The sequence below is a fragment of the Fringilla coelebs genome, assembly GCF_963513975.1.
Source record: "Fringilla coelebs genome assembly, chromosome: 2".
NCBI lineage: Eukaryota > Metazoa > Chordata > Aves > Passeriformes > Fringillidae > Fringilla > Fringilla coelebs.
This window is the reverse complement of record NC_140029.1, coordinates 16,815,317-16,824,842: the sequence shown is the minus strand read 5'-3', so window position 1 is coordinate 16,824,842 and position 9,526 is coordinate 16,815,317.

The following is a 9,526-nucleotide window of genomic DNA, read 5'->3' as shown; positions in this document are numbered from 1 at the left end:
CCTGCAGGCTCTGATCAGAATTTTTGCCGTTTTCACAGAGTGGATGTAAACAACCCATCTTACAGCTATGTTCAGCTTTTATAGCCAGAACTCATTTTTTAGAACAATATCAATGCTTGCTATTTTCTTCGAGTGTTTATTCTGATAGTCATCAGACTTTAGAATAGGCTGAAGAAAGAGCTAAATATTTGTGCAGTTTTTTATTTGTATTTCTGTATAGATATGGCAATGTGATAATTTTGTAGGTCTCTTGCAAAAATGCCATTTTCTTTTGTTAGGTGTATGGTATGGTGATACCTTGGCCTTAGTGAGAACTCTAAATGTCACCTGAACTACAGGTTTTAACTTACAACTTCAGCATTGTTTTGGGGTTTGTTTGTTTGTTTGTTGTTGTTGGTTTTTTGTTGTTGTTGTTTTAGTATTCTCCCCCCAGCTTTCCACCTCAAGTGGTGAAGTGACACTTATTGTGTGTCACACTACTCTGTGCAATTCATTTCAGCACTGGAAGCAGGTCTGTCCATCTGTCCCTCGGGTGGTTTGAAGAGCTATAGCGCCACCTACCGAGACCCAAAAGTTTTTCTGAGAAATCGAAAAACCGCCCTGACTGATAGGAGCACTAAATACTCTGACACAGTGATGCCATTCTAAGAATTTGATTGGTGCTCTCACTGGAAATTTGAAGTTTCACTTCTACCTCTGCTTTATCCATTTAAGCTAAGCCTTCCCATTTAAAAATTACCTAATTTAAGCAGGGATTGTTTTTTTAGTGAGATGTTACTTTTTTTTAGTTGCTTTTAACATCATCTGTAAATCTTTAACACATGTGGCAACTGTTCACATACACATAAGAGTAATAAAATGTGGGAGTGATGGAACACCAGGTTCGGCATCCTCTTTTCTCACAGCCTTAGCAAATTCTTTGGCATTTAATCTGGTATTGTGAACTTTCCAAAGGTGGTGTCTGCTTTGTAGGCCCCATTGCCTTGATTTAACCCCAGCTGGCAGCTAAGCCCCATGCAGGTCACTCATCCCAGTGGGATGGGGGAGGGAAGGCTGAAGGGTAAAAGTGAGAAAACTCATGGCTTGAGATAAATGCAGTTTAATAGGTGAAGCAAAACAAGGAATTCATTCACTCTTCCCCTGGGCAGGCAGATGTTCAGCCACCCTCAGGAAACCTGGGCTTCATCACTTGTAAGGCTGCCTTGGGAAGACAAGCACTGTATCTCTGACCATCCTCTCCTTCCATCTTCTCCCCCAGCTCTCTAGGCTGAGCATGATGCCATGTGGTGTGGGACATTCCTGTGGTCCATTGGGGTCAGCTGTCCTGGCTGTGTCCTCTCCCAGGTCCTTGTGCACCCCCAGCCCTTTCGCTGCTGGCTTGGGGTGAGGAGCAGAAAAGGTCTTGACTGCGCAAACGTTTCCCAGCAATAGGGAAAATGTATCTGCATTATCAGCCCTGTTTGCACCACAAATCCGAAACACAGCCCCATACCAGCTACTGTGAAGCGAATTAACTCTGCACTGTCCAAAGCCAGCATGCCATCAAGGAAGAGAATTTCAGAGCCACCAGAAGGCAGCCAGAGGCCTGGGAAATTCCCAAACTCTGTGAAGCCACACAGGTGGTCCAGAAGGATTTCTTTCTGCCTGTACTGTCAGGTTTCAGAAGGTGGTCTAACAATATTGTAGGCTACAAGATATTTAAAAATATCACTGGGTGCCTCATTAGAGACAGGAAAATTTCCATGGCAGAATAAAAAACCAGCCCAAATACGGAGATTTGCAAATTATTGTTTAAGAGTCCACAAGGAGAGGGTCTAGGTAAGCTGGATTTTGACAGAGGTTTTTGTATTGCGTCCTACTTTTGTTCTTTTTGCCCAGAACATCAATCTTCATTCAGATTTGGCAAAAAACATTCTATAAGTGATTGGCTTAGGTTTCTGATCCACAAGATAGTTCCTTTCCCTTACTAGCTCCACAGGCAGGAAATTTCAGAAGGAAAGGGAAAGCTGTTTAAGTTGACACTGATGAGGGTGGGGGCAGAGAGTAGATTCATATTTTACATTCCTGACTTGCATACTGCTATGCTTATTTTAATGCTTATAGGACAGTAATGGACCGAGCAGTCAGGTGCTTGGACATGAAAATGAAGTGGGCAGGCACCTGTTTTTCCCCAGTTGTCAAAAGAAGGATGGAAGCACTGAAGAAATTAATGGAAATGCATTGCTGACAGGATTGGTTTTGTATTTTCCAGATAATTCATTACCTCTAAACTGAAAAAGTGAGAAAAATACAGGTTTGGGTTTTTTTAAAGAAACCTTAAAAAACCCCCAAACCAAAACAGATACCACAAGACAACAACAAAAAAACCCAACAGCCTTCTGCCAGTTCATCTAAGAGGTCAAAGATAACACTTCAGTGTCCTATTTTCTGTTCCCCTTTTGCCACTGCTCTGGAGGAAGAATTTGTATTTTGTTTTATAGTTATGACCTCCTTGAAAATAATTTAGCCACTGAAAGCAGCAATTTATTAAAATATGTTTGTTTTCCACATATTGCAGAACACTTAAATTCCATTAAGATAGTTTTCCATGCAGCATTTTTTCCGTCCTTGAATGTATTTGGAATATAAATGAGGAATATTTTTCTGCTGTGTAGTCTCATGGAGGTGCTAGTTGAGCATTTTTTGTCCACCCTTTTTTTTTAAGAATGTAGTTTTACAGAGCTACACTTGCAGCATTCATTGGTAGTAGAGACAAATTAAAAAAATATTTCTAAAAAATTTTACTTTCCTCCATGTAGCCAGTGAGGTGGTTTTCCATGGAGAACTTGGTTTTGAATGTAATTTTTCTTTGTCTCTTGCAACTGTAAAAACAGTAAAAGATACTTGTACTATAACAAGACAGCAGAGATGGCATATTATTTTTAAAAGGGAAAGAAACCCCTACCATATCCCAAGCACTGAATTTTTTTTCTAATTTTCTGGCTTTTCTGAAGTTAATTTTAAATATGCACTTGTCCTAAGAAAGTCTCTTCTCAGAAACTGAGTAAAACCTAGTCTTGCTTAGTCTGAAAGCAGATCTAGTCAAACTTTTGCTTGTCTTTGGGTTTATTACATTTGAGTCTATGGCCCAATTCTGCAAGCATCTGGATGTGTAACTTCCACCCTATTTATGATTCCTCGAGGTAGGAAAGATTAACATATGGAAACAGTTGAAAAATCATGCAGATAATTTTTTTTTAAAATGTACTAACTAATCAAATGATCACAAGGAACGAATGTAGAAAGTGGATGTTGTGGGCACTCAGGAAAGCTTTGCAGATTTAGATATTCCCTCATCCTTGGGGTTGCTGACCTTGTCCAAATTGAGAAACACACTCCAGTTAGTAATTTGGCATGGGAGCTTGCACAAGGACCTCGGACTCTGAACAAGAGTGGCTGTGGTGCCTGCACAAATGCTCTTCTTCTGACTTCTGTGAAGCAGGAAGAAAGACCAAGAGGAGTGACAATGCCTGAGGCTGTCACAAATCTCTGCTGAGGGAATGTGAGCCAAAGTGCCAAGACAAGCAGTAGAAACATCTCCCCAGTCCAAAGTACTGAAGATTATATTTCTGCATTTTACAAAGCAGCTGGGATTCGCTGGTTGCTATTGTGACCATGTTTTTAGATCCCTGTGACAGAGGGACCCAACAACATGCTTTCTACTGTCTGTCTTAATTTCTCCAAAGAAAGTCTATTCAATTCAATGTCAGGAAAATGACAGTGATCATTAACAAAAGCCACTGATTTGCAGAGTAGAGTGATGCTGAAACCATGACAAGTAAGCTTTCTGGGCCAGGGGTCATTTTATTTCTGTTTCTATACACAATGCTTTGTGTAAAGGGGTTTCTGAGTAGAAAACCCATCAGCACTACAGTTAATTAAGTATATTCTTGTCTTTATTTGAAGGTCTGACACAAACACAATTGAAACTGAAAGTATTCTCTCTGCAGATCCTACTGGGCATAGACAAAATTGTTTGCAATGTAGCTATATAAAATTTTTGAACGTAAATGTATTTTTAATATATAATTTTAAATTTTATAAGGGTTATATGTGAATAAAAGAAATTAGGCTAGAACTATTTTGAAATAGCTTTTGTAATGAATATTATGTCTTCAGCCGGAGGAACAAATGCAAATGCATCTCATCTCCAGCTGCAGATGAGTTGAAATGTGGAGTCCCTAACCCTACATGCACACTTTGAACACTTTTTTTTCTTTCTGCTGACAGCCTTTTAGCAGCATCCCCTCAGGAGACTTATATTATAAAGTGTAATCTATCTTCTGTTTGATGAATTCTAGGATATTTAAAGAAAAAGTGCTGAAAGAAGCAGACTTGCTGCTGAACCCCTTGTCCTGAATCAATTTCCCAGCCCAATGTGCCTGTTAACTGCTGAAGCCCTGCTTATCCTTATGTTAGGATTAAATATTCTATATCTGCTAGAATGCAGATATTTCCTTTACCTTCCTCACTCTGGCTTCCCCTTTTCTGCCACACCCTGTAGCTCTGAGCTGTCCCCACTTTGTCAAAGAATGAACCCATCCAAATCAGCCCCAAGTGGAGCAGTTCCCCACTGAAATGTCCATCTGATTCCCTTCTTTCCCAGCTCCACAGCATACCTGGCTACACAAAAGCACTTGATTTTTTGAACACCAATCACTTTTTTATTCTTACATTCTTTCTGCTAACTTGGAAGGATCAGCTGGGAGAGCTGTTGTTTAAGAAAATACAGCTTACAAGTGGTGACTCAGTAATCTCTATTGTCTGGTATCTTCTGACTTGCATCAGAAATGGAACAACAATAGCAGAGTCGGACTCCATGGAGACTCTGAGTTTGTCTTTTTGTGTTTGGTTTTTGTTTGGTTGGTTTTTTTTTAATAAAAGCAAGAACATTTGTTGGTGACTGGAATGTCTTGGGTTATTACATTACACTGAGACCATATATTTTAGTTGAGCTTTAGTAGGCCTTCTAAAAAATGCACAAAAAAAGAATTGTTCAGCAAAAAAAAAAAAAAAAGCTTTTTATGTCTGCAAAAGGCATTGCTTTTTGTATGTGACTTCTTCTTCTGAAGTGCATTGTGAATGTAACTGAAAATATACTGCAAAGGATTGCGTGGAAAGATATAGCCTCAAATAAACTGTGTAAGAGATCTTTCTTAAAGAGTAAAAAAATTATGAAAGTGAAAATAAAATATCTCCAGGCCTCTATTTTGAAAATAATGCAAATGTTAGACTACATTTCATTTTTGTATGTTAGCCCATCCCTTTCACTAAAAGGAAAAACTGATCCCAACCTTTTCTGCAGTTAAAAACATTTCAAATGTGTAATATCTATGCTTTGCACTTCAGCCCATCACCACAGTCTTTATGCTGATGTGCCATAGAAGGGAATTTTTCTCCTTATGTTTTTTTTTTTCTTTTTCCTTCCTACATTTATATATTTCCTGTGAGACTGGGAGCCCTCCTATCTGTGTGTGTCATAAAACAAATATTTGAATTGTATGTCATTTTAAAATAGGCCTTTTGAAGAAAAGTGTTTTAATTAACATTTATTTGCAAAGGAACATTGAAGATCCTTTATATGCGAATATAGGTCAGGGTTCCCAAAGAACACCAATGATGTCTCTAAACTCTGCTATCGATATCTCAGTGTCACACTCCCAGCCTCATTAATTCTGTGTGGTTGTGAAGCACTAATTATTTCTATTAATTTCGGTAATGTGTGGTGACTGCAGCAGAGGTGTGAGCCTGCGGTAGAAGGTGAGGGCCAAATGGAACAGCCAGTTCTCGTGGGTGACAAGCAGGAGCCAGCCTTTGCTGCGAAGGGGAAGCAAAGCACAGGCTCTGTGCCTGGCGCAAGGTCACTCTGAAGCTTTTTGCAAGGCTCTACCTGGAAACCCAGGAGTCTCCAGCCAGTTCGATGGTAGGGAAAAATGCAAGCACCAAGCACCTCCACAGCTTTTGTAGCCATGATGGTAATTGGCAGATCATTAGGAGCAGCGGGATCATTAGGGGCAGGGATGAACAAAAATCAGATGTGTCCCCGTGGTGCCTCAGCCAGGCTGTGCTGGGAGCAGGCTCTGCTGGGGCGTCCCTCGCACACACCCACGGGGTGGGGGAGCCCTTGGAGCGAGCCCTGGATTCCTCCCCTGTTGCCTGCAAGGAGCACAGACATTGTGAGGATTTCTTCCCATATTTGCATTGAAAACCTGAAGCTGTGGGGATTTATTTCCTCAGGTGTTGGAGATAGAAAGGGTAAAAGTAATGAAAATCTGCTAAAGACTGAAAATAATAAATTCCTCATATTCTCCCCATCTTCTCCAACCCCCTGGAGCATATGAATTCATTGGCCAGATAAGCAGGATACTTTATGCACTTGGCCACGCAATCTTGGTTTGTGTCCAGGGGACTTTACAGGTGTAAAATTAACCACAGGAGAGCTCCTCTATTGCTCACCGACTGCAGTGCAAACATATGGAGGTCTATGAGTGAAAAATAATTAAAACAATATTTGAGTACATGCCTATTCTCCCATCTTATATGTACAACACATGTAAATCCATCCTTTTTTCTTGTTCAATATCCTAATGCTGAAAAGTTTTTAAAACATAGTTTTCTCTGTGAAATAGCACCTTTTGGAGATAATTTGCCTGTGCTGAGAGCACAGCAGTGTCCAGAAATGCACACAAAACCAAAGGTTTTATTGCTTGGCATGAACAACAGAATACCTTGGAATGATCCTGTGAAAATACTGTGGCAGACTTCTCTAACTTGGCTGCCAGCACCTTTCCATAGCATACCTCTTAAAAAAATAAATCTGGATTTAACTGATACTAAAAGGTCATGGTCCATCAGCTACACTAAAATGTTTTTAAACCTGACCCAATACACACCCATCCAATAAACCAGGGAGGCTCCTTCTGAAATTTTCTTCTATCCAGTACAGAAAACATATTTTGATGTTCATCTAGACACGTGCTTACTCAGCAGACCAGGGTGGTTCCAAATTAAGTGGGTTTTTTTAATGAAAAAAACCCTCAAACCTTCCTAATTATATCTTTTTTCTCAGGAGACAGGAACAGCTGCAAAGGGGCCGTTCTGATTTCTCTGGTAAGTAGCCTGCATTTTATTTACTTATTAAGATCATTTAACACTCCTGAAAGGTGTGAGTTTGAGAGATGAAGAATATGCAATTCTTCTTTTTTTTCCTCTTTTTATTTTTTATTGAAGTGGCCAGAGTTACTGTGGCACAGGCAGCTGTGTCATTAGCTTTCCTGCTGTGCCTCACAAACTCAAAAAAGAGAGAGATTAAATCAAATTTCTCCCTCAAGTGGAAAGCGTTGCAGAGTCACTGAAACGGGTGGGACCAAGAGAGAAGAAAACAAGGAATACAAATATCAGAGACAGCAAAGTGCTGGGAGAAACAGTGTGGGTGGACAGAGATGAAGCGCAGCACTGTCAAGGAAGGCAAGGATGTGCCTCCAAAGAGGGAGCAGACCCCACAGTAGCTTCATGCAACAATGACATGGCAAACCTACTCCCACCTCAGATGCCAATCTGTCGTCTCAGTTTTCCCCCACCTGAATAAAAGCAAATTATGCTTGCCTTCTGACAGCACTGTGCACTTGACTGAGGATCTAGAATATGTTGCTCTTAAAATAGATTATGATGCATATATATAATTGTATTTGTGTGTATAGTGACTGAGGATTTCTGCCTCAGTCTTTGCCATCATAAATTACAGTGCAACTGCTCCAAACTATTAGTAATCCACTACTGGCAATTGCTTTGGGGGCAGGGGGCATGTCACAGCAATTACATCTGCAAATATGGTATGGGTTATGTTCTAGTAGCTCTTATTTTTTCTAAAGCAAAAAAAAAAACAATACAAACCACTGCCTGGTTACAAATATGAAATCCATTAGATCAATTAGTGGCAGAGGAAGGAACATTTGGATCCATATTTGGGGTCATTATCGAATCTGCTTCTTACATTTATTGCAGTCAGCCTAATCTAATGCGCCTCATCCAATCTTGTGCCTGTGACTGCAGGTGTTTATATGCACAGGCACAGAAAACATATATCCATTATTCACATGTAGAAACACAGCTGGTTAACATAATTTCAATAGCATGCAGACGTGTGTAAACTTTCACATAGCAAAGTTCTTTTTAAACACTGGCTTTGGAGATTGACCTCTCAGAACTATTCCCGTGGCCCAACTTCCCACCATGGGCATCAGCAGGGGTGGGTTTACAGCTCAGCTGTAGCTGAATGCAGGTTTGCAGTATATTACAGCTCTCCTTTAACCTGGGTTTGATTTGCACTGCCAGTCCTGGTGGAATGGGGCTTGGCTAAGTGAGCTGAAGCCCAAGAACGGCTGAGGCTGGTAGAACTGCAGGAGCCTGAGCCAGGACACTGCCTTGCCAAAGGCCAGGTAGGTGTGCCAGTCCACTGCACCGGGACAGCTGCACCCCCAGAGTGTGTTACAGCCAGCACAGACCTAGGGCCAAACTGTCCAGGGTCAGCTGCATCAAGTCTGGTTGTCTGACCTTCGCTCAGGAAATGAAACCCCCATTCTTCTCAGGCCCCTTGGTTGGGATGGGGACAGGACTTCCCAGGTTTCTCTTGTAGGCCCCTGTGCCTGTGCCCCTTCCCTCTGCTTAGGGTGACTTCTGGAAGGAATCACTATGAATTGCTTCATTTTCCTCTTCCATTGCCTGCGGTGAGGGAAGATGGCAAAATATCTTGGAGAGAGTATAGTTAGGGATGATCTCAGACTACAAGGAGAAAAAAAGGCAGCAGCAGGCAGTTGGAAAGGGAGAATTAGGCAGCCCTGTCCCACATCCAGAGCAGGGGCAGAGTATGAGCCTGGCAAAAAAGTCAGTTTTGCAGTGTCTCATTGGTTTGGAGGGCCCAGTGTAGAGTTCAAGACTTTTCACAGTGAAACAGCTGGGCAACACCTGAAGGCAGTTTAGTTAAATCCTAACTGGATTATTTTGGGAATCTGACTGGGTGCCAGGCTGGCTGCTTATGAGGAAGTAAATGCCTAAAAACAAAATGTTCAAGAGTTTTGCCCAAGCCGTGTGTGCTGGCAAGAGGAAAAAATTAAACGCAGCAAAGTGTATAGGCCAATAGCAACCCAGCTTGACTGGAATGTGGAAGTCACTCAAAGGAGAGACACACAAAATATGGATGAGGCATAGCAGTGTGGAGCAGCCTCTGCCTGCCTGGGCATCGCTGCTGGGCCTGCCCACCACCTGTATGACTGCCCCCTTACTTCCAGCTCAGTCATCCTCCTGCCTTGGAATAGTACTGCTGGGTGACAGGCAGGCATGAAAAACATCAGGCTCATGTTCTTCATGAAATCCAGCTAGTGATTTTAGTGGCTAGAAAAAATGGGAGTGATGGAGATCCATCTCCAGATGGCTTTTGGAGTCTGGGTAGCACACTCTGATGGTACCAGAGCAGCCCCTATGGGTACTA